At 41.5% G+C, this 26971-nt stretch overlaps 1 protein-coding gene and 3 non-coding genes across 10 annotated transcripts in view; 3 read left to right on the forward strand and 1 right to left on the reverse strand.

The window, feature by feature from the left end:
* Positions 1–26971, reverse strand: part of wnt5b (wingless-type MMTV integration site family, member 5b) — an 89872-nt gene that overhangs the window by 58027 nt on the left and 4874 nt on the right. The gene's annotated exons all lie outside the window — the stretch shown is intronic.
* trnak-cuu lies at positions 17338–17410 on the forward strand. Its single transcript has one exon. It is a non-coding gene; the product is annotated as a tRNA-Lys (tRNA).
* On the forward strand, positions 19283–19355 carry trnak-cuu. Its single transcript has one exon. It is a non-coding gene; the product is annotated as a tRNA-Lys (tRNA).
* trnak-cuu lies at positions 24014–24086 on the forward strand. Its single transcript has one exon. It is a non-coding gene; the product is annotated as a tRNA-Lys (tRNA).

A 26971-nucleotide genomic window follows, 5' to 3' on the forward strand; every position in this document is an offset into this window, starting at 1 on the left:
CTGATGTGTTAGAGAGATGAAAGTATGTCACACCACATTGACTGAACATCCCATAGGCTATGTTACTATGGTGCTGACACAGGACTTCAATTAAAGCTAAGAGACCACTGCCACAAATGCATGCAGACAAGACAGTGCAGACAGGCCTATTGACTTGTGTGGCAACACTGTCCTGTCACCACATACAGAGCTACTCTACCTCTGTGACCTCTCCCCCCTCCCCTCCTCTATTCTCATGCATGTGTGTATGTGACACTTTTCACCTCCTTTTCACTTCTCCCCCACCTCCTCTCCTTTCCTACCATCTCTCATTACTATCTCTTCCCCACATTTTAATCCCGCTCCTTATACGCCCCCCTTTTTTTCTTCCTCCACACAGCTCTATCTTCCCCCGCTGTCATCCTCTTGCCTCTTCCTTCCTTTCCTTTTTCCCTCCCTTCCTTGCCTTCATCCAATCCTTTTTTGTCTTAAAAGAATTCTGGTCAGGATGAATTGATTGGAGACACAAAGGTGGAAGATGTTGGCATTTGTTTTGACATTTCTGCGCATATAACACACACGCATGCAGAAACCCACATAAATACACGAGTGGCTACATACACAGATAAACGCGTACAAATAAGAGAATGTCTCACCAATCCCCCTGAGAGCACGCTCGAGGAAGAGACAGAGATTTCCTGCTGTGCTTAGAAGCTCTGGCAACACTGCTTCACAGTGATGCCAATACGTGAGCAGAAAAGAACAAGAGGGAAAAAATGCACATATAAAGGGGGTACAAAGAGTAGAAATAAGGCTTAGAAAATAGCCACTTGCTCCAGTCATTTACACTGAAAGCTTTAACACTACGACTTCATACTGACAGTTTCATCCAGCCAAGGTATCACTAAGAATGCCAAATCAGGGGTTTCCTATTAACCATTAACATTTTAAATAGTTGGGTAGCTGCACTGTGAGCATGGTAAGTGACCATCTAGAACCTTCTTCTTCTTCTTCTTCTGGCTGCTCCCTTTAGGGGTGATCACCCTCCATTTCATCCTATCTCTTGGATCCTCTTCTGTCACACCAAGCATGTCTTCATTTATTTTTTTTAAAATGTTTTTTAAGATTTCTATATAACATCCATATATTCCAAATTCGTTACAGATCATTTCAAGCCTTTTTATGTTTTCATTACAATTACAATTTACAGATCATTGAAATCTGAAACACACATTATTAGAATATTTAGGTTTTTTAAATTTGAGTAAATTACTACTCAAACAGTATCGATACCATGTATTTCTCAGTCAACCATAATCAGTCTGCTGACTTGACAGTTGTCCAGATGACTATTGTCGACACCCTCCACCAGGAGGATAAGCCACAGAAGGTCATTGCTGAAAAGGCTGGCTGTTTGCAGAGTGCTGTATTGGAACATATTAATGAAAATGTGAGTGGCAGAGAACAGTGTGGTAGGAAAGGACTTGAGGAAGCTTCAGAAGGAGTGGAGTGCGGAAGCTTCAGAAGGAGTGGAGTCAGGCTGGTGTCAGTGGATCAAGAACCACCGACACAGATGTCTTCAAGAAAGGGACTACAGGCGTTGCATTCCTAATATCAAGCCACTCCTGAACTAGAGACATCAGAAGCATCTTACCTGGGCTACAGAGGAAAAGAACTGCTTCTCAGTGGTCCAAAGTCAGACTCGAGAAAGAGTGGAGAGGGACAGAATCCAAGGTGTTTGATGTCCAGTGTGTCTAGAAGTTGATCTTGAACTACTGTGGCTTCCAGGTTCTTCATGGTCACGTTTCTGCTGAGGCTTGCAGCGCAATGCTGGGAGTTTGGTATACATGACGACAAAAGCTCTGTGGGGAACTGCCACTCTAATTTTCTTTGATTGAGCTCAGGAAATATTATAAATGCAAGATAGTGGAGTTTGGATTTTTATGATCTAAGATCCAAATATTAAAATTAAAAAGAGCTTGAAATAATCAATTTTACATATAATGAATATAGGAAATATTACCTTTTTTAATTAAACTAGGAACTAAATGGGCTTTTTTGTAGTTTTACAATTTGTGAGATGCACAAACTAAGTGCTCACAATGCATTCTGGTTCCACGGTGTGAAGTGCTACCGTTCTGTCAGAGGATACTGGCGTTGTAGAAATATGCACAAAACGTTTTTTGGCAATGGTAATCAAGGTCTTTACGCAGTGAGACGATGCGAAAAAAAATGTTAAACTAAATATTTTGAAGCAGAACTTGTCGTGTTCTGCTAACGATGTGCTTTTTGCAGAAAATTCATCCTCAAAAAATGCACTGTGAAAAAAATGAAGTCGGTATCAGAAAAGGAAGAAACTGAAAATCTGGATTCATCCACACTGATTGCATTGGTAGTGGAAAGATTGAACTCTTAAGGCCTTTACACACTGGATGCTTAAAATCTGTGCAACTATTTCATGCGTTAAAAATAATATTCAGACTCACCTAGACACACAGCTAACAAGTACTCTGGGTCAACCGGCTCTCTGAAATGATTTCTTTGCCTCCTTAGAGTTGGTGGTCCCAGCTTTGCCAAAAAGAGCTCAACTGCTCCACTCACATCCTGAAATATGTGCAAAGATGGTTGTGACACAACTCCTGGATTAAACCATGTAATTCTCCCAGCTGTTGCCTCCATGTGAGAATTTGATGCACTGAGAATTTCCATTTCTTTCTTTTGCTGTTTAGAAACATCAGAACCAGTTAATCATGGCTTGATGTCAACTCCACTTTTTTCAAATTTTCAGTGTGTGTGCATACATTACATGTCAAGTCTGGATCTGAAAAATTTGGAATTTCGTGTTTTTTGAGATGAGATGTATTTCTGAGTTTCTTTTTTTAAGAGCACCAAACTCAACGGCTGGAGTGTCCTTTTTTGTGTGTGTTTTAAACTTTACTTTTGCTTCCACTTGCTGGTTAGTTGCTGAAAGCTACGTAGCTAGGTTTTGGTTAAAATGCACCCTGCATTAAACCTGCAAAAGGAATAAATTACACTTTACATGTTTGTCAAAACAGGACCCAAATGCAGAATGGAGGAAGCAGAAATACTGAATGAAAGCAAAAATGTCCAAATAGTCCAAACAAAACAAATACCTAAGGGCAGGCATAATAGCTTGAGGAACACAAAAGAGTATGTGGAAAACAGGTGGGAAGGAAAATAGACAGTCTGATAACTGATAAAGGGACAATGCATACACAGGGTTGTTTGGTGACAGGTGAAAAAAGGTGAGTACAGATGCAACCAATAAGGACGGGCAGACAAATACAAAAGTGTGAAAACAAAAAGGAAGCAAAACAACCACAGATGAAAACAATAAGTCATTACCAAAATAAAACGAAAACTGATTACAAAGAAACCAACACATATGCAAACAGGCGGAGGGACAAAGAGCTAAAAGGATGGAAAAGCTATCAAATGTTTATTAGATTACAAAAAACAGGAACAAAAATTCAAAGAACAAGAAAGAAACCTAACACACGGTATGTTTTATGAAGACTTGGTTTTTGTCCCCAGAAGGGAGGTGCGTCCCTACAACGACTAAAGGGATTCATGTCCCTACAATGTCAGTACCGTAATACAACTACACCCACACAAATACACAGTTGCCTGTCTGTAACAGTGCTATTTATATTTAAAGAGTGGGTCTTTTAAGTGAACCCAGTGTGGGACACACACACACACACACAGAAAAAGGCACACAGTCTGTCTCTGCAGGCAGGTATTCACTCAAAAAGCTTAACCTCATTCACACTAAAGCTTAACTTTAAAGAGCTACTATTTTAGTATTATATAGGGATTCAGTCCCATGTTGCTTTCTTCATTAAAGAAGCAACGCTGCAGCACTGGCCCTTTTGTGGCTTTTGATCAGTGGAACAAATTAAAGTAAAACCTTCAAGACTGATTTTACTGCAAATCACTCTGTCTCCATAGTTAAAATGAATTTTGTGACTGTAAATGCAAGCAAGCATAAAAACACAACTCACTGTGGTTGTTTATATTCAATGAATGTCTTCTCATTTGCTTTGGGTTTTACATTTGTGTGGATGTGTGAGGTGGGTAAATGACTCAAGAGAAAAAGAAGAAAAAAGATCAGTCAAATCGATATCTGTAACAGATCGGAGTGCCTTCACACATCTGGACCTGTGGACTGTCTGCAGGGGAAGACTAAGGGTAGAGGGAATACATTAGAGGAGTATTTTGCACTGCCTTATGTTTCCAGGACCTCCCACCCTCCCATCTACTCCCCTTCTCTCCTTTTCTCTCTCCAGCCAAAGGAAAACTCCTCCATGCCCTGCATTCCTCTCACATTCCTGCTCTGGGTTTACCTTCTCCACCTCTCTTTCTGCAGCAACATCATCATCTCCTCCTCCTCCTCTCTTGCCTGTGGCTGTCTGTCTGTTTCCACCTCTTTTCCTTCTTCTTTTTCCTTTCTCTTGGGGTCTCTGTTTCTCTCCTTCTCTTTCATTCCCTCCTCCCTCTTTCTTTACCAGCATGCTCCAGTAGGCCGGTGAAGGCAGGGGGCTCGCCTGAACCCTCCACCCCCAGCAGGGGCCCTCCAGCTCAGCCTGGCTGGCTGGCAGGCTCCCTGGCACACTTCCAGCACACACAAAAACACACGCACACTCACATAGCTTCTTTCTTTCTCTTCTTACTGTCTTCTGTTTATCAGCCTGTCTTTCTTTTTAGAATTCTTCCCTTTTTAATCACTTTTCTTTTTTCCTTTTATCTGGTTACACTTAGCGATGTGTGCTCTGGCTTATTTAGCACTGACTGCCCACAAAGATGACACATTCACTGCATCTTTAATCGATTTCTTGTCCAAGCTCCATCATATACAGCACAGTATATTATCCAGTATAATTAATGTAACTAGATAGATCGATAGATAGATAGAGAAGAGAACTTGCACAGTTACATGCTTTCTTGTCTCTTATATGAGAAGAGTGAAGATGCTGTGGCTGTTATCATCCCATTATTTTAACCTTTCTAAACAAACTTTTGGAGTACAGGTATCTCTATCTTTACACTTAATAATACAAAGCAAAAAATGAGGGGAATTGTTGTCAGGTTCAAAGCTTTGCAATGACCACAGTTTATTCTTTACTAAAGCAAAAATGAAATAGTGCAGGGTATGAAATGTACTCAGAGTATAATTGTAAAAGGTAGCTCTTTTAAGGACATTTTTGTGATCACTTTTTGTGCAAAGTTGCCTTTTACAGATGTGTCTTTGCTTTGCACTTTTTTTGCCTCTTTTATCTCTTCGTCTTTTCCATGAGTTGCACCAGAGATGGATAAACCAACAAGATTTTCTTTTACGTATTCCTGTTACCTCCCAATTGGTTTCATATTTTACAATAACCAATAACTCACACCAAAAAATGTTAAAACTAAGGAGCAGAAAGTAGAGATAAATAGAGAGTTAAATATACCCAAAAACTGTACTTGAGTACAGCAACAAAGTATCTGTACTTTGTTACATCCTATTTCTGGTAATGAGTGACCAGATGTGTGGATGTGAGCAAGTGTGGACTATTGCGGTCCATTTTGTGTTTGCAAACAAGCTAAATCAATTAAATCTGCCCACTTTCTATGCCCGCTTTTCACTCGTTCTTTGAGTGTGGCAGAACAGAAGTGTTACAAAGATGAAGCAGATAATGAGCGAGTGAGTGCGCGCGCCCACTGTGTGTGTGTGTGTGTGTGTGTGTGTGTGTGAGAGAGAGAGTGTGTGAGAGAGAGAGAGAGAGAGAGAGAACCTCCATAATTTGGTATTTCCTTTTTAGACAGTGGAGGAAGGGCCAGTGCCCTCGCTCATGCACATGCGCACCACACACAGCTCCTGTTTTAATGACCCCTACATCTGCCTGTAGGCACTATGAGAGAAAACAGCTAGATAGATACATAGATAGATAGATAGATATGCACTGAAGGTCAGAGTTGAGAGTTCATAGTCATGACAAACAAATGCGCACACACACACACACACAAACACACACACACACACGTTTACTTCAGTGTGTGAGTTCAACTGGAGGTTAGACCTTCAGGCTCCACAGCTCAACAAGAGAGAGAAACACGGAGAGAATTCATAGCAGCTGATTCAGCATGGAACTGACTGGTGTGATTATTGTAGACCAGAGGGGACAAACAAGAGGAAATCTTCCAGTTATATAGATAATTTCTAGAGGAACAAAATGAAAATTTAAGGCAGATGGTGGCACAAAGCAATTGGTACTTTAGTGGAATGAAGGAAAGGCAGAAAGAACTGAGAGACTGACAATAACTCTTTTACAACTTAAGCAACAGCTGAAGATGTTACTGTGTCTCCAGACTGTCTCTCGTACAAACACACACTCACAGGGCCCTGACCTTGTTGATGGCAGCTGTCGACAGCACTCTCCGTGCACAGTCCAGAACTACAAATTCCCCCTCAGTGTGTGCACACAATAATCCACAGAAGACATCTTTAAAATGATTCTCTATTTGAGAAGGCCTTATGTCTCTAAGTTTCCACATACTGCAGATTTTCTAGCTAGTTCATACTTTGCCAACTTCAAGTCAAGTAATTTTACCCAACGTGGGGCTTGAACACAATGAGGTTAAGAGCCTCATACTCTTAAACTCAGCCCACACATTCACAGCTAACGTGAATAGTGACACAGACTATGGTGGCATTTTTATCAAAACAAATTATTGACTGAATTATCATTTTTAAGCATGTTTCTATTATTATGTTTAGTGAACACAGCCAAAATTTCACCTTTGTCGCTTTCTTTCAAATCTGCATATTGCTCTGCTTTCTTCGTTTTGCTGCTCATGGTCTTTATGATGGGATTTATAGGTTACACAAATATACGTGACTGCTACATGGCTTGCGTGCTTGCTTTGCACATTGTTGCATTTGTACGACATTTGTGTTTGACTCCTCCTTACTCCGATGTGTTAGCCCCTTGACAGACTGGCGACCTGGACAGGTCACATAAAGTATCTTCCAGGTCCAAAAAAACCAAATACCCCCCCCCAAAAAAAAAACCAAAACAAAACAGTGGCACTGGAAAAGAAAAACATTCAAAATGTGCAGTCCAAACTACATCAAGCTTTTATACTGTATGTGGTAGATTTTGAGTTAAGAAACTCCCGTATGGTGCTGATAGACACAGATTAGTTTGAGTGGAGGAAAGCGGAAAAATTTTATGTAAAGTAAAAACTATGTTGAGCATAAGTGTAATGTTGGATTTGATTTCATGCCAGATACATATTGTGAGTCCAAATGGTTGATTAAAATCTTTTGATCACAAAATGATCAACATTAAAAATTGGGCTTAAACCCTTGACTATTTTGATGTTGAAAAAAAATCCTGTGTGAATTCCACAGCATGTCTGTTGTCCTGTCTTCCTCCTCTCACCCCAACCGGTTACAGCAGATAGCCGCCCCTCCCTGAGCATGGTTCTTCTGGAGGATTCTTCCTGTTAAAAGGGAGTTTTTCCTTTCCACTGTTGCCAAGTTCTCGCTCATTGAGGGTTGTCCGATTGTTGGGAGTTTTCTCTGTATTATCATAGGATATAGTTTTGATTTGGCACTATGTAAATAAATTCTGTGCTTAGACACATGATGTAGTTTGACTACCTAAAACACGTGTACGTGTCCCAACACTCTTTTGATCAAACTTTGATGACACTGCTACAGAGGAGGATTGGGGTCACTGACAAAAATCTCTTTATGGGTTGTCATTCAAAAAAAAGTACTTGTAACATTTTATTATGTAATGGATTATGTTACTTTCTGAAGAAAGTCATTTGTTACACTATTTGTTACATTGCTTTCCCCTGGCGCCATATCAAGGGCTGGAACTGCGCCATGATTACTAGTTAGAAAACCTTAGGTTACAGACCCACAAGCTGACACAAATCCCTACTCTAATGATGACACACGTTCGGTTAGTGTGAAAATAAAGCAATCCCCACTATGTGTCTACTGCAGAAACATGTTCAGGTCCAAATACAGGCTACAATGCTAAAAGCCTGACTGCTCATCACTGCCTTTGTTGCTACTTTAAAATCAGTATCTGGCCTCTGGGCTGGGGTCAGCATACACTCAGCTTTGCAATCAATCTGTGTTCGTGGCTAGCTGTTAGCATCTGTTTGTGCAGATGTTGTTTTTTTGTGCAATAAAAAAAAAATGTCTACATCTCCACTCCTCAAAAGTTTCAGACTGCTCCACCATTTACCTCCTCCCTGCACACAAACCAAAATCGATGATTATAGCAACTTCTCTGTATGTATTATTGTAGTGTCTACCTTAAAGCGCCTTGAGGTGAGTGTTGTTGTGATTTAGTGCTGTATAAATAAAACTGAATCAAACTGAACGGAATTTAATTGGATTAAAATTACTGTGATTTCGTATGAATTTGTCATGAATACTGAGTATCGCGAAGATGTTCCCTATAAAACCTTAAAAAATGTAGCACTGCTGGAAAATCAAATAGATAAAGATTTTTTTTTAAATCCAAGTATCGGCTCTGCTTATCACTTAGGCTTTGTTACCTTTAAAGTTCACAAGAATAAATAAGCTTTACATGTCATCAACTGAATACAAAGCAACAGAGCGGCAGACTTGTTGGATGCATTTTTTTCCAATAAACAACATGTGTTAAAAAACTTCAGTGCCAAAAATACTGTCAGGAGCAGGATTTGAACCCACGCCTCCATTTGGAGACCATAAATCCCATGAGTGAGGAAGGACTGCATCCTTGAATCTGGCGCCTTAGACCGCTCGGCCATCCTGACACCCACACTGCTGATGGCTCAGCAAAGTCACTGATGATTTAAAACTCAGAGACCCTTAATATGTTTCACAGTCTGTTATAATTAGTCAGTGTAAGGAAAGTGACGTGTTTTAGCTTTTTTAGATCAGATCTTTCCATCTGATAGAAGAATGGATGGGGTGCCTGATGAATGCCTGGACAGATGGTCTCGTAAAAAGACAGATAGGTGAAGGATGGATGGATAGATGGATGGAGGATGGAGAAGGGAGGGTGGTTAGGGGAGGGGGGGCAGGCGTGTTTGATCCTCCCAGTAGAAATAATCAGCAAAGCCCTGGAGCCCTAAATGTGTGTGCATATATGTGTGTGTGTGTCTGTATATGTGCGCTGTGGGGTTTTCTGGCTGCATGCCAAGACCAGCTCCTACCAAGAGATAGATCAAAGACTGCGCTCTCTCTCTCTTTCTGTCTCTATCTGTCTCTCCTGCTCATATTTCTCACAGTCGTTTCTTCCCCGTCCCTGCTCTGTGCCCTGAAAACACTCCTCTATTTTATACCAGAGGGTAGAAAATTACAACTTTTCCTCTGGAAAAAGAGAAAAAGAAAGTACAGCAATGAAAAGACCAAAGCAATAAAGTGCAATGTGAAGACAAAGAAAGAAAAGGGAAATCGCACAAAAATCCTCACTTTTTTCACCTGGTTTTGGGGTTGAGGTTATCACAGGGTTAAAAGTTTGAACACATTAACACTGACTTTTTTTTTTTGTTTTAAGGTCTTAATTTCTGCTCTTCTAATTTCTTCTGTTCACACCTAACATCTGCACTACTCCAGAAATCTTTTGGAGACATAAGACAGAAACTTCTAGAAATGCTGCTGACCCAGTTTTGGTTTGAAAAAAACTCACAGATTGGGTTTTAGCCTTTGGGCACAAGCTGAGGCTGTTAGAAAGAAATTACGGGGACACCCTTGTAAACTCCCTGATTCGATCTTGGCAGCCACAAAAATTAAGGCAAGGCTCACACAGTGATGTCCTCCTATTTGTGTACGTACTCCTTTCCGATTCCCATGGCTTCTTCTGTTGAGGTTAAATCTAGCACAGGATTGCTTTGGAAAACGTTACACCCAACACTGTCCATTTTTCAGTAGTGTAGTAGTACAGTGCATTGCTGTACTAAATTCAGTAATTACCTTACAGTTACAATTATGGCCTTACTTGAATTCGGTTTGTGTGCAGGGAGGAGGTAAATGGTGGAGCAGTCTGAAACTTTTGAGGAGTGGAGATGTAGACATTATTTTTTTATTGCACAAAAAAACAACATCTGCACAAACAGATGCTAACAGCTAGCCACGAACACAGATTGATTGCAAAGCTGAGTGTATGCTGACCCCAGCCCAGAGGCCAGATACTGATTTTAAAGTAGCAACAAAGGCAGTGATGAGCAGTCAGGCTTTTAGCATTGTAGCCTGTATTTGGACCTGAACATGTTTCTGCAGTAGACACATAGTGGGGATTGCTTTATTTTCACACTAACAGAACGTGTGTCATCATTAGAGTAGGGATTTGTGTCAGCTTGTGGGGCTGTAACCTAAGGTTTTCTAACTGGTAATCATGGCGCAGTTCCAGCCCTTGTTATGGCGCCAGGGGAAAGCAATGTAACAAATAGTGTAACAAATGACTTTCTTCAGAAAGTAACATAATCCATTACATAATAAAATGTTACAAGTACTTTTTTTGAATGACAACCCATAAAGAGATTTTTGTCAGTGACCCCAATCCTCCTCTGTAGCAGTGTCATCAAAGTTTGATCAAAAGAGTGTTGGGACACGTACACGTGTTTTAGTTTTTTGTAAAAGTCCAACTTCATCTTCTGCCTAAGCATAGCGCCAAATCAAAACAAAAGATAAAGACCCTATGATAATACAGAGAAAACCCCCAGAATCGAATCAACCCTCAATGAGCGAGAACTTGGCAACAGTGGAAAGGAAAAACTCCCTTTTAACAGGAAGAATCCTCCAGAAGAACCATGCTCAGGGAGGGGCGGCCAGCTGCCATGACCGGTTGGTAATGTAATAACTAATGATTAATTAAATTACATTTAAAGACATGTCTGGTGTTACCTTTTCCTTACTCACAGTACTTGATGTTCGTCTTCTCAAGCATTTTCTATGTGCAACTAATGCTATGCTATCTTGTTTACATCAACCATGAATATTTTTGCAGCTGTGCCGAATACTTGTCTGGGTGGAGAGTGCCAAAGTTTTTAAATAAAAACATCTTAGTTTGTAGGGATTATGGCTAGGACAGGGGTCTTCAAACCTTTTCTGGCATGCCCCACTTTATATTTTCCCACAATTTTATCAAGCGTTAACAATAAATCAGGATGCAGATAATCTTACTGACGACTAGGGATGGGTACCGGTGTCCGGTGCCATGATGGCACCGGTTCTGACATAAACGGTAGTAACCAGACCGAAAAGCAGCGCACATTTCGGTGCTTTATTTCGGTGCTTTTTTTTCCTGAGCTGTGATACACTTCTAGCCAATCATTTTACGTTTCCGAGGATAGTAGGCGGGGCCAGGTACGTACGTTCTGTTAGAGCAGAGCTACAGATTAAAAATGTCCAAGGCGAAGCGGTCAAAAGTCTGGCTGTACTTCACAGCAAAATATGCAAACTCAGCAGCCTGCAACAAGTGCTTTAAGCTGATACTGTGATACTGTCAAAGGAGGTAACACCAAGAATCCGATTAAACAGCTGGCGACGCATAGCGTTTTTTTTAAAAGCCCAGAAATGCGCCGTATTTGATAGCTTGCTGCGAGACCTCACACCGTGCACGTCGGGTGGGTTGCCAGTTATCGGACCCGGAGCAACATCCCCCAAAAACCCGAAGAATAGAGTCCTGGCCCCTAGCCCTGTCAGTGTAGCAGAAATGATGACGGATGATGATGGCAGCAGCAGCCGTTCTTCTCTGCATGAGTAGCTTCATGTTGTTCGTGTGTAATTTACGTTGAGTAGGCTAACCACGTTATTACATTAATGCATGTAAGGTGAACTAGCAAACATCATCATAGCTACATGCGGCTGTCTTCTTGTTTGATGGCAGATACTCCCTTCACCCTGGCCAAAAAGGCTAAAATGACCAAAGATAAAGTGGGAAACAGCTAAACATGAGAGGTTTTGGACAAAGTTTGTGTTTTTTCCATTGTTTAAGCACTGCTTCCAGCCAAGAGTGATGCCATATATGCCACATAGCTGCAGAAAAGGCACACATTGTTATCTTTTTTACAAAAAAAACCAGCTGAACATGAAAGGTTTTTGGACCAATTTTGTGTTCTCCATTCTTTAAGCACCGGTTCGAGCACCGTTTAAGCACCGGCACCGTTTCAAAAGTACCGATTTGGCACCGGTATCGGATAAAACCTAAACGATACCCATCCCTACTGACGACCCATCTAATTTTAGGGTTTTGTTTTAGTCATGTGTAAAATTGTCTAATCTTCAGACACCAGAAGATGTTTAATTTCAAAAGAAGTTCCATCCTTCATTTTTCTTGTTAAAAACCTTTACATTTAGGAGTTCTAAATAGGTGACATTTTTATAAAAAGATCTTGACATGAACTACACTCAAACCTTAACCCAACTCTAGATGGGTCACCAGACACCTGGTTGTTGCTAAGAGGTTAATTATGAGTGATGCAAATATCAGGGCACCGGCATTCATGCAACTCAGTTTCATGCCACATTTTTCCCCCTTATCCAACCTGCGGTGGCTTAATGAACACATTTTATAGGTTAAATTGTATGAGATCCATTCAAAGCCCTTGCAGAAATGACTCCCATGCTATTAGAAAACGTGGTTTTTAAAATCATCAGCCAAGCAGAGGATCTTCAAAACTAATAATGAAGCATTAAAGCTCTAAAATGTAACATAATAACATCTTTTATTTCACAGCTTGCAATGACATTCACAGTAATCATCGGCGCGCTTGAATATTCTCCTGGATATTGTTCGCTTTGCAGTGTTATTGATCAGGGAACTGAGGCTCATTTGCACTCTGCATATGCCGTTCTGCATAACAAAATCCCCTAAACGTCTAAAGATGTAAATGTAATTGTGAAGATAATGTATTTTTGCTATCGAGCATGCTGCACTGCGTGAACTGCACTGTGTCATTAAACCAACACGTACTAACCCTTCGCAAACAAGAGCTAAACTTTCCCTCCTCCTGTTTCTCCTTCTCTTCTACGTGTCTTTTCATGCAGCTTGCAGATTGGGTCATGTTTTTTCAGTTTTTTTTCTGCCATACTTAAGCAATATGCAAATAGAAACTCAGAGCCTCTCACAAAATCCCAATCAGTCCCTTTCTGACCCTTTTCCGTTTTTCCCTTCTTTTTTTTTTTAAAGGCAACCCGCCATCACTCATCTTCTCTCTCGTCCAATGCCTTTTTAGCTTTGTCGCTCAGACCATCTCTCTTTCTCTCGCTCCCTGTCCCTGCATCCCTTTTCCTCCTGTCACCCCCCCATCTCCCCTTCTTTCCATCCACAATCTATCCTTTCCAATCTTCCCTTTTCCCCCTCTCTCTATCATGTTTCCCCCCCTCACACACTCACACTCTCTTCCTCTACCAGTAGTCATTCTACTTATAGCCTCGCCATAAATCAAGCTGTCATTCTCCGTCATGCTCGCTGCATCTCACTGGGGCTCATGGCACATGCACACACACATGCACGCACGAACACACACACACACATAAAAGGGATAGCAGCCCACACATACACAAGCTCAAATGCAAGAATATACATATAGACCAGTATTATGCAGATAACACACATGCGCTGCAAGTGTATAGGCTATACTGATTACAATAAAAAATACACACACACAAACACTTCCTTTTTTAATGTGACACAAACATACAGTTTTTGCACAAACTCCAGTGTCCAAAAAACAAGCTGATATGCAGGATATCACACAAACACACACACACACACACACACAAACACACACACGGAGCAGTTGAAACTGTCCCGAGATCTCAGGGCCCAACCACCACCTTAAATTCTTCACTCCTCTTTACCGGTTCACGTCTCTGTATTGCTCACCCGTCTCTTAGGCTAATCTTCTAAAAATACATATACAAATTTTTTCAAAAACTTCATGATTTTCATATATTAGTAGTCGTAATCGTAAGCTAATTTCACACACACACGTGCGCACTGCAGGCCTAAACTTTCCAGGACTTTCCCGACAGAGGTGCAGGTGCAAATGCAAATGTCTGACGCAGCCACACTGGACATTGCTGTAATTAGGAAAGCTCATCTAGACTTTGACATAAAGTAACATGAAAACACAGGTGTTGCCAATGACATTAATGAAGGTTCTGTTCGTTAGGTGCAGAGCCTCAGTTAGCATCATTAGTATCACCTGTGTTTACATGTCAAAATGACTGCTAGGAAAACAGGTCTATTAGCATGGTGGGTGGCAGGAGCCAGTGTTTACCCCATTTCCCCTGAAAGTTACAGAAACTAAAGGAAGTAAAGGGCAGCTCACTCTAAGGCCGAATCTCGGTTTGAAAATTGCTGGAAAAAAAAAAAAAAAACACGATAATGTAAATACGCGAGTCTACAAAACACATGTCCAGTCTTTTTCAGACTCATTAATACCTTTCTTCTATTATTCCTTTTCATGTACGCAGACTTTCTCTCTATACGTGTCCGGAAACACACTTTTAATAATCACACTTCCCCTTTGGCTGTTATTCAGACAGAAATTTGGATATTATTTGAAACAAGCAATAATAGCAGCATGTAAATGTATTGTGCTGAAGATATATTTGCTCTTTTTAAAACCACAGACCATCAGCTTATTTCCTCCTGTCCTTCCGTGACCAAAGCAAGAGCCTCATAAAGACCCCTAGGAGTTTGAGGATTTCATGGGGCTTTGTGTTTGACTGTGTGTGTGTGTTTGTGTGTGTGTGTGTAAGATACATGTGGAATTCAAGGTCATGTAATCCCATGGCCTTCACTGTTATTGACACATACAGCACATTCTATGACCTGGACTGGCCTTGCATGCATACACAATCTTTAGACATTAAAAACATTCATACTGATACTTTGTGGGTAGTTGACAACTTATACATACATAATAATTCTTTATCTGGTGATATTGGATATTGTGCTTATTGGTAGTTAAAAGCGTTTAAAAACCTGCCTGTGTAATTAATAAGCTAAAGCCACTGGCATACCAGACACACAGAAGGGGTCCTTTTGCATCTGTATCTGTACCTGGGTGCAACGTTAGCAACTCAGCACATCAGGTGGGATGCCTCCTTTCTTTTTTTTTCTTTTTTTTTGAGTAACCTATTATCTTATTAATAAATCCTACTACTAAGAGAACTACTGACCAATCACATTTGAGCAGGCTGCTTGCAGCAAACACATTTGCCAAAATTCAGTTTGAATCCCTTTGGCTGTGGTCACTGATTTATTATTTTTCCATTAGATTTGAGTTGTCCAGGGTTGCTGTGGGCACTCCCATGATGCACTGAGCCTCTCTCCTCTGTTCCCTTTTTCTACAGTTTCATATAACTATTGCCTTTCCCCCCCCAAACTGGTCGAGAAAGATGAGCTTGAGCATCCCTAACCGTCTCTCTGTGTCACACACATGAATTAAAATTTTGAAGCTTCTCTCATATTGCAACTCAAATATTGTGCTTCGACCCAGACGTGGATCAGGGTGCTTTATTTTCTCGTTCACAGGCAAACTACAGGGTGGTACAGCCCAGCGTCTAGCATCAGACTCAAATGCACTGTGATATGCAAACGACAGGTCAATCAATCAATCAATAAACACATGTGTTAAAATGTACTAATGTATGCAAAATCTGTGCTTCAGATAGCTTCCTTTGTCTAATAATACCCAGCAGTAACTAGAGATCTAGTGCCAGCAACGAGTTGTAACTCACAGACACAAATGCAAAGATATAGATTTCCAAGGTCGCATTTCAGACATTCACTACAGTATCTTATACAAGTCCCCCACTCTTTCTCTATGCGCTCCGCTGCTCTCCTCTTCCTCCTCTTCTGCATTCTTCTCTCCTCCTCCCTCCATCTCTTGCCACTGTCTTTCACACAAACCACACACACACTCACACACACACAGTCTCTGGAGACATGTCCGTTGCTCTGACCTATCTCTCCTGGGAGTGCTGGCTGTCTGCCCGGCTCTCTTTTTTCTCTCTTGCTTCACACATTCTCCCTCCCTGCATCTTTCCTCCTCCTTTCTCTGTGTCTCTCTGTCTATTGATCTATCTGTTTTTCTAATCTCCTTTTGTCTTCCCCATCTCTAATCCTCTCCTCTGTTGCATGTCTCCCCTGCTATTGCATCCTCTTATCTCTTTATCCTTTCTCAGCCCGATTCTGCACTTCTACTTTTCTACCCCTTTTTCACCCTCTCCTCCTTTAAAATCCGCTCCTTGCGTCTCTTTTCTCGCAATGCTTCTGCTTTACACATTCTCTGCTCCTATTGCTTTCTAGGCTTACAGGGTGCCAGTGTGGCTGCGGGGCTCAGCCCGGAGCTCTCTGCCCTGCTCGTGCTGCTTCCTGGGCACCGTGCCCACAGAATAGTTAGGCAGGACTGAAGGAGAGCTGGAGGGGTGCGCATGTGTGCGTTTGTATGTATCGAATGATGTGGATAGGGGGAGGGGTGGGACAGAGAAAGTGGATAGGGAAGAAAGATTGAAAAGAAAGGAGGAGGGGAGTTGTTGACAGGCAGAGAAAAAAGAGGCAACGACAGAGAAAGAAGAAATGATTTTTGATGAGTCACACTTTGCTAGCTGGAGTTTACTGTGCAGCACTCGGCGTGTGTTCAACAGAAAAATGTGAGTGTGTGTGTGTGTGTGTGTTTTTCAAACGACAGTAAAATTTTTAACTATATTTAAAAAGAATCACTCTGCATTTATTACAACACATCTCAAATTTGTATCTACAGTCTTTTTTTGTTAATTGGTTAATTTAGTCAGAAATACTTTGATTTCTTCAGCAAATTCAGCAAACACCAAGAAAATCTAGTGATGTAAGCGAGGCGATTCCGTTAACTGTCTCAGAACTGCTGCAATTACAGTTTGTGGGTATTGTCAAATTTTTTGGAGTGACTATTACTTGAAAAAAAAAACTCATAAATGAGCAAAATATTCCGATCCCAAGTAGTCACATGCTGCTGTTCTGTCAGATGCGGCCATGATGCACTTGCTACTGCAATATTGCACACCTAGAAAGGATGGTCCACTTTTAAAGAGATATGAAGTCCATACTGGGAGGCTAGCAGCCTAAGCAGAGAAGCCCAGACCTCCCTCTCCCCAGCCACCTCCTCCAGCTTGTCCAGGGAAACACCAAGGGGTTCCCAAAATAGCTTAGAGATATAATCTCACCATCGTGTCCTGGGTCTGCCCCAAGACCTGCTCCCCAGAAGGGCATGCCAGGAACACCTTACCCTAGAAGCCCCCGGAGACATCCCGGTCTGAGGCCTGAACTACCTAGAGTTGCACCTTGTACAGCCCGGCTAGCTCAGTCGGTAGAGCATGAGACTCTTAATCTCAGGGTCGTGGGTTCGAGCCCCACGTTGGGCGCATCTGTTTTAGAACAAAATTAATTTGAGTTGGACCATATCACCACTATCACCCCCCATCCCTTGTATCCTCACAACAACCCCCTGTCATTGGCATTAATGCCCTTTGCTAATATATCACTAGCCAATCATGTCCAAGCTATCTCAGCTTTGCCTCTTCTCATTTTGATGCTGTGGGGGCGGCACTAACGCTTTCATCAGTTGGTTCCTATCGATGTGGCGATATAGTGGCCGATTAGTCCTCACCCTGTCTCGAAGGGAAAGGGCAGCCACCCTTTGGGGAAAGCTCATTTCTGCCACTTGTATCTGAGATTTTGTTCTGTCTCTCACTCCCGACCGTGTAACCATAGGTGTGGGTTTGTGATGAAGCCAACAGAATCACATCTGCAAAGAGCAGAGATAAAATCCTGAGGTTTCTGCCACCTTTGGCTTTGCCTAGAAATGTAAAGATTATGAACAGAATTGGTGACAAAGGGTAGCCCTGGAACCCTCCAACAGCCAGGCAACGATTGTACAGATACCAAAAACAATTACTGCTCAATTTCATATTGTTTACAAAAGGAAAAGTCAGGAGATTTTACACACGTATCAGGAAAATATACAGAAAATGTACAGGTTTTATGGATTTCATACATGGGGGGGAGCAAAATGGGCAAATTGCTATGGAGGAAACCAACTGCTGTGTTTGATGCCGATATATGACATTTGGTACACACATGTAACATCCTGAGATATACAAAAAAAAATCCTCTTGAGGCCATGCCCTAAACCCATCAGACTGTCAATTTCAATCCAGCATTTACCATTTCTGGGTTTTCTACTTTAACAAACTCCTGCTAGACATGAAGTTTGACTTTTTTACTTACCTTCTACTTCTGCTTTTACTTGCTTGTTAAGTTTGGATCCCAACACCTTTTAGGTATTTGTGAGACTCCAGCAACTCTGACAACACTGCAGTATTTCATGCTCTGGCAATGAGAGTGGGCTGAAATAACTGCTACCAAATTAAAGTGGGGGAAACATGCAGTGCTGTTAATTTAACTTCTATTGCACACATTTGGAATGTTATCAGCGTGCTGAATAACCAGTTGCTATCAGCTGCTATCAGTCCCATTCATATAGTCTGTAGATGGCTCCTCCACTTGCAAATAAGTAGTTATCACCTCATTCAGCGGTGGTTGTTCTGTGGATAAAATAGGTACTTCCAGGTTAAAATAGCAACACAATTCTAATTTTTGGACGCTGGACAATCACACATTGGTTCAAGATCCATTTTATTCACATTATATTTTATCACATTAAGTTGTTTACTTTTGTTTTCAGATGCTATTAAGATGAAGAAATAGCGACTTTTAGTGTTAAAATAAATGCCTTTACCACGTGAAGCATGCAAGCAGGCTTACAACATTTACCATCTCCTACATAAGCACTGCTGTTCCAACTGAGCTGGCAATGTGTATGGGACTGATAACAACTGATAATGGGCATTCTGTCAGGATGTGCTGCGGAGGACCCAAATGGAGGACAAGGGGAGACTGAATACTAAACAAAAGCAAACCTTTATTGTGGCTGAAGAAATTTCCCAAAACACATAAAGGAAGAAAGAGGGAAAAACAAAGAATCCACACTGGAAAAACACAGAAACTCACAGAGTGGACAGCACAGCAGGGGATCTCTCTGATTAGGGATGAGCTATGAGTAGGTGGGGAAAACAATGCAAAGGCGGAAACTGTGAAGAAAACAGGAGGGAAGACAAGGAGCAAAAAACTGCAATGATAGAGACAGAGAAACACTGGGGATAAAAGGCGATTGAATTTGTAACCGCTCCAGTTTAGTTGTCTATGTTCATGTTCAGACACAGATCAAGCACACAGCCCGGCTAGCTCAGTCGGTAGAGCATGAGACTCTTAATCTCAGGGTCGTGGGTTCGAGCCCCACGTTGGGCGGAGCTATTTTAAGCCCAAAAAGTTAGAGCTCACTGTCATCGCTCTTTATCCCTCTTTCCCTTACATTCTCATAAAAGCCCTTTGTCATCCAAGATGGCCAATCTACCTGCAGAGAAAGGTGTGGCACCACCAGTCTGTGAGCCCTTTCTGTCAGAGAAGAGTTAAGTAGAGCTGAAGTGAAATTCAGTGTTAAAAACAATAGAAAGGGTTCACGGCAGCCAGTCTTCGCTTTTCGTACTGAATATGTGGTTTGTTTGTTTTTTTCCAATGTTTGTAGTTCAATAGAACAACAACAAAATCAAAACAAGCCATAACTCATGAGATTTAAAAAAACAGGACCATGAAAATTTGAAGACAATTCAGAGGAACTGGCAGGCAGACCGCAGGTGGATGAAGTAAAAAAGAAATCATATGAGAGAAGGAAATTTTTTGTTTCATCCAAGGGCTCTGGACCTCTGTGTTTAACCTCCCTTCTACAGATATAACCAATAATTTAATTGTTTTGATGTTTGATTGTAAATGTAGCGCTCCTGATGACTACACTACATCAGATTTAAATGTCCATAGTGACATTACATAATAAGGAAAGGCTTTGATAAACAGTAACCAAACTTACAGGCTGAACATCGGCCAGAAACACCTTCTACCTTTGTTTTGGGCTCCTTAAACTTGACTGATCTTATTTCCTGTTTGATGTGCATTCTGTACGGGCGACTGCACTTAAATTGATGCTAATGGCGAGAGACTGAATGACAGAGAGAGCATCACCACACCTGTAACCAGCTGCATGCAGAGAAATGCAATTCCCCTGCTGGTCACTAATGGTACGGCCCTGCTGGAGTGGAAGCAAATGGCCTGGACCCAACCACGCATGATGGGAATGAAGAAGGGGAGGAGGATACTGGTCAGGCAGTGGTAGAGTGAAAGAGAGGAAGATGTAGTAAAGAAAGGTTGTAGGAAGAATAGCTGCGATTTGCGATTTTTATTTGATCAAAGTGACCAGGACAAAAAGGAAATCCACAGAGGACGATGGGCAAGCGAGTGGGGGAGGATTCACACCAGCGCTTAAATGTCGCCTTCAACTGCCATCTCTTCGTAGCACTGATTATCTCCTCCATCTCCTGTCCTCGCATTCCTATCTCCCTCAGTTTTCCTCCTGCTGTATCCTTTCATCTCCCCCTTTAACCTCTCACCCCTGCCCGAGCCTCCCTCTCTTCTGCTCTGTTAGGTGTCCAGTATCTCAGAGAGGAGCCCCAGTGATGCAGTGCCCTCTGTCTGCGTTCACCGTTACTGCAGCAGCAGCTCGTTTGAAAACTTCAGCCTCTGTAAACCAGCAGAAAGTCCTCTGACGGTGAACATTTGAGTGCTGTAGCTTTAGAGCATTGTGATTTATGGCAGCTGTGGCTCGTAAAGCCACATAAAAAACAATTATAAAGCGAAACAGCGCCATAAAATTGTGATAAACTTCAGATGTTACAGACAAGAAAGCAACTTGTGACAGTGTAAAACGTGATGAATGACCGTTTAGCAAGAGGCTGCTTCATATAAAGGCATTTTTTAAGCCGAGGTCCTGCTGTCACTGCACCACGACACGACGGACCCCTGAACATTAACTGAAGGTGACGACAAACACAATTCTGATCTCGATTCAGGCAGCATGTGCGCCTGACAGACAATGCGGCAGCTCAGCAGTGGCAGACGCTGATGTGAAATATATGCTGCCGGATGTGTTAAAATATGCAGGATAAAAAAATTCAGGGGCTAAGTGTTTTAACCCTTTATGCCCGAAGATTAGCAGGGTTTAAAAGGTTTGTGAGCTGCTGCCCAAAACAGCCACTGCCAACAGCTTTATGAAGCAGTGCTAGGATATCATTACTGTTTCACTGCAGTTTGTTAATGCACTCCAAAGTACAGTCACTAAATTGTCTTTTTTAACAAAGCGTTTGCAGAGATTGCTTTGTCTTGATTTTCGTTTAAAGGATAATTCAAACTCTTTTTTTTTCTCTTTTCATTAACAATCTCATTAAAGAAATGGATTAAACAGTGACAGTGTTTTAATTTTAGCATTGTGAAATGATGTTGGTGAACAATTTACTCAATTAACTGCAGGCCCTGGCCTCTGTTGATGTTCAGTGCGGGGTATAAAGCAGCCCGGAGTCATAAAACCTCAAAGAAAGTGGACAAACATAGGTGAAACAGTCTCCTCGTTATCCAGAAAGCTCATTTGGCAAAGAGTCAGTGTCCTCTTTCTTTTCTTTTTCTTTTTTTTTTATAACGCAATGCAGTGCTCTGCTCCTGTCTGTCCAGTCTACAAAACCTCAGCAACAATCACTTCCTAATAAATCACTTCAGCCAATCAGTGATGGATGTGTTTTTGAAAAACAAAAATTGCGCACGTATTTGTGTGTAAATCAATGTCGTGTGCTCGCTCTGTGATTTTTCCCCCTCCCACCAGACAATGCACTAATGTTTTGTTGATCCTTCTGCACACACACACACACACACACTGCAGGCAAGAGTGTACGATAAACACAAGGAGGATGCTCAGAGGAGAGAGACTGGGAAAAAAGAAAATAAAGGAATTCTTGAAGAAAAAGGTAGAAAGAGGGAACAAGACAAAGATTCACGACTAAAATGACATTTCTTTCTTTTTTCTTTTTTTCCTTTTTTGTTTTGCCATCAGAAACAAGATAGTGGGAATAAATTTCTGATTTAATCCCCCGCCCCTCGCCTTCGTCCCATGAGTGTGTGTGGGTGTGTTGACAGATTTGGTATTGCCTCAGTTCAGAGATTGGCTACAGAAAAACACACTCAGTAATTATCTAGAAAGAACACCTGGGCACTGGGAATCTCATTATATTGTAACCACTCCTCCAACACACACACACACGGAAGAAAATACACAACAGAGTGAAAAGAGACCAAAAAATAAAGGGTGATTTTTTTTTGCATAAAACAGAAAATCAAAAGACAAGATGAAAAATAGCAAGAATTCAAAAAACACCTACATACACGGAGAGTGAGGAGACTTTCTAGTTGTAAGAGCTTGAAACTCACTGTTGTGAGACTCTGTGGATCATACGCCGGCGTTTTATTATGCGGTAAGACTCACAAACAAGCGAAACCCGGCGATGGTGAAGGGATCATTTGAATTCATCTGTTGCCATTTCTCTAGCTGACTTTCTTTATTCCACGCGGTTTATATATTTTTTACAATTCTGCAAAGCACAAAGAAAACCGCAGTGACTGCAAAGTGATCCAAATCCGTGATGCATAAAACACAGCGCTGCAATTATTAAGTCATACAACACTCTTGTGTTCTCGTTTTTATTCCCTTCATGTTTCCTTTGATGTGCTGCAGTAGCAGATCTTCACCAGTAAGAGGCAGAGTTTCCTCTCATCTGACTGACTAAACCTCACTCATTACCATCACTCTTTCTTTCTCTTCATCTGGACTTGTGCTTTCCTCTGCCCTTTCTTTCATCCATCTCCCTTTATATCCATCAGAAACAGTGCTCATTATCAATTTTATGAAAATGTTTTGCATTTGCTGTAAACCAGCTCGCATCCTCCAAATGGGAGTCAAGTTGGGGGGTGTGCGTGTTTGTGTGTGTGTGCAAAGGAAAACCCTGCTGATGTGAACAGATGCATTCATTGCTGTGTTTTGACAGGCTGACAGCGGCCAGAGTGAGATGACCAAAAAGGGTCAACAAACAAGCGCCGCACCAGACACACACACACACACACACACACGAACTGTGTCCGGTCATCTAAGGTAACATGGCCAAAAAAATAGATCAGTGTGAAAAACTTGATTTTTTTAAATATCTTAATGACACAACAAGGGGCATATCAAACCTCTAAGCAAATTTCTTCTACGAGAGTTTATTAAACACTTCCATCAGAATAAAAAGTTCCAAGCCGATTAAGGACAGGGCGATTTATACCTTTTCAGAAACTGATCAAACAAAACTTATCATTAAACAACAACAACAAGGGTCGTGGGTTCGAGCCCCAAGTTGGGCGCAAGATTTTAGAACACAACACCCCCCGCACATGTCCACGCCATCTAACCCTCTAACTAATAGGCCTTTTCCACTAGTGCTTTCACTCAGTTTCAAACGTTTTCCATTCAATTGGGTACCACCTGATGTGCATGGTTATAGCGCCGTGGCCAAAAGTGATGTCATATGTATGCCACAGACACACAACAATGGAAGACGTCGCAACGATGGTATTCCTGCGGCTTTTTGTCAGACTTAGGGACCATGGTGCTTGTTTTTATGTGGCCATTTTGCCATTGCTGTGCTTCAAAAATGGTGGTTTTGACTTTTGTGAAGGAGCATCGCTTATGACTCATCGAGTGACGCCACTGACTAACCAATCGGTGGCATGCAGTCTCTTGACAAAGCATTTTCTTCACTATCACTCTTGCTGCTATCCTTCTATTCAATTCAGTTTAAATGATCTAGCACCAAATCACAAAAACAACAGACCCCGGGGGCTTTATATTGTAATGTAAGGTCATTTTATGTAAGGTAAAGACCCTACAATAATACAGAGAAAATGACAACAATCAGATGACTCCCTAAGAGCAAGCACTTTGGTGACAGCGGCGAGGAAAAACTCCCTACTCCCTACTATTAGCTGGTGCTACAGCCCGGCTAGCTCAGTCGGTAGAGCATGAGACTCTTAATCTCAGGGTCGTGGGTTCGAGCCCCACGTTGGGCGCGAATGTTTTTAGAGTAGTCTTCAAATAATTGAAAAACAGTATTAAGTGAGAATGATGGGCCGTCCACACAACAGACATTTGGTTCTAAGAATGCAGAGCACCTCTCCGTACACCGAGTCCAGCAGTAATGATGTATTACAGTAGAAGACTGCCATAATAATAAAGAGCAGAACTAACTGCAATGCCCTTTTATAAGCAAAAGCTAATATAAATCAATTAAGAGGTGAAAGAGTTCAAACAACTATTACTAAGTCAAACTGGTCTTGGATAGAGTCCTATGGTTAATGCTCAGTCCTATCACTATCCACACATGCTGACGGACATTTTTTTAACAGTACATTGACATATTTTTTAATTAAAAATGGGAATAGGGAAACTGCTCTGCCTCATGAGTGTGACAGTCTTAATCTTCGTTGTACATTTTTTGACAAAAATAGAAAACGCCTTCATTAGGGTTTCAGCCAAAATAGTACTGAATCACTATTCAGTCAAAGAAGTACCGAGGCACACGGAGACGAAGAGAACAAACAAAGAGGAAACTAGGAAAGCGGGACAGAGTTAAAACGAAATGAGAACAGACCTACTGTAGTGAGCATGTGCTAAATAAAATGCTTGTTTGAGTTTTTGTTTGTGTATTGTCTATATCCTGCGCATATGTGTGTGACTGGCTTTCAACCTCAGTGCAGGTGTGTTGCTGATAGTTTTATCAGTGCTGGATCAGGGCAACTGAGGAGAAGGGAAAATGAAAATTTTGTTGTTTAGATTTACTGTATGTGCGGTAACACAGTTTTATTTCAAGAAACTTTCTCAGGTGTGCAGACTGCAGGTCACATGTTCCAAACTGAGGGCAGGGTAATGTTTCCAACACTGATGTCTTGATGTATTTTCAAGTAAACTAACACTGATAATTCTCAGTTACACAGAACTATAAAATACACAGTTTCACAGTCAGTTTAAACTTTTGTACATTTAATTTGGATATGAAAAAACTACAAATATATGAAGGTGAAATTGGTCAATTTAAAGTGAAGATAAAGGAGACAACTTCTGGTTTCCTGTTTCCAGTACAACAACCAGTCACGACAACCATACACAGGCATTAAACATCATCAACCGGACTTAGACATTTGAGTGTCCCAAAGAACAATATTACAATATGAACACCTACCAGATAATTACATAAAACATTGTCGATATGATGAAATGCCGTACAGAAAGAAGTGCTCATGTACATTACACTTGCAGGAGGTGTTCAGCCACGGAAACCCACATCATGAAGTTACGAGCGCACTGTTTTGCGCTGATGTTAATGCCAGAGGAGGTTTGGAGCTCTGCAGTTATTGAGTCAGCACAGTGTTGGCAACTTTTACACACTATGCACCACAACACTGACAAATGATACTTTTGATGATAGAGGATTTTAATGAAAGGCTTCTAAATGAGATGAGGCTCCATGGTTTCTACATTTTGAAGGTTTCATGTTAACATTTTGGCCTTGTTGGTTTTGTAAATACTAGTTTCACCAACCGAAACTGAAGCAAACATTTACACACAACCCGGCAAAAGGTGACAGTTAGCAGACAGCCGTCCGCTACAGCTGCTTGTAACAGTACATCAATCGATCAAAGCACCCACGCCCTGACTTTAAGCTGCGACATCATCAAAATAGGTGAATTTTAAACAAATCACACGGTTATTATGAAGGGGGGAATTAGCTAATTCTTTGTACTAGGCTGTAAACATGCTATTTTCACAAGGTGTTCATGTTAACTGTTGAGTTTATGGGCATTGGCTCACTTTTGGAGCCTGCCTCAAGTGGCTATAAGAGGAACTGCAGTTTGTGCCACATCTGAGTTGCTTTCATTTTTCAACCGCAAGTTGAAGTCTCTTCAAAAGTGAAATAAACTGATAATTAATACTAAGAGTTATAGTCTATACTCATAGTTGGCTCATCATAAATTCTATTGTCGTGGGTTGAAAGCATGTGAATCTATGGTGAGGAGAGACATTTTCTCCTTTTCCTAGTTAGTTAAGACACAACAGTGCTCAGTAGCTGCAGCTCCTCTGGTGTTGTGTGTCTTGTGGCGGCATGGTGTGCGTCTCTCTCCGTTGTACCAGCCGCTGGATTTATAAAATGGTTTCAGGCCCTGTCAAGTGCCCAATAAACCACTTTTACTATTAGTGTAGGACACAGCTAGCATACAGCTGCTGACCACTGCTACCACTGACCATACACATCCGCATACGCTGACACACTGAGGCTGACATGCTCACACACATGTACGAGCGCACAAACAAGCGGGGCCAGTCACATACTTGCTGGTCAGACACATTTTTAGGGCTGCTGGAGTCGGGATCTGAGCCAAGCTCTAACCCCATCTCACTCCACCCTGTTGCCCCGAATGACATCATGTCATATCCTGAACCGCCGACTCAGAAGGGCCAAACACACACACACACTGCCTTCACCTTGTAGTACAGAACTTTTTGGAGCATCAGCCTTATTAAAAACTACAGCATTAATAAGTAATTTTTAAAACACTGTACCGCAGTGCAAACGATGCATGTAGCCACTGTAAGGTCCTCCTGTCCTGTTTTTAAAGTTTTCTCACCGTCACCATTTGAATTTTCTGCACGATATGACCTGAAACTAGTGCCTGAGGGCGCAAAGACATCAGGAAATTACTCACTGAGGTCACAGATAAATGGCTGTTTTTCAATGGTCTTTTTGCAAGCACAAGAGTCGCCCCCTGGTGTCCAATAAACAGAATGTAGGCTTCACTAAACAGACCTAGAAGTTGCGCGTCTTTTATGCTTATTGATTTTTTTTTTTTAACCATACCTGAGCACATCGGATGACCGATATCATGCGATGTGCTCGTGA

The sequence above is a fragment of the Simochromis diagramma genome, unplaced genomic scaffold (genome assembly GCF_900408965.1).
Source record: "Simochromis diagramma unplaced genomic scaffold, fSimDia1.1 OVJJ01000816.1, whole genome shotgun sequence".
NCBI classification, from domain to species: domain Eukaryota; kingdom Metazoa; phylum Chordata; class Actinopteri; order Cichliformes; family Cichlidae; genus Simochromis; species Simochromis diagramma.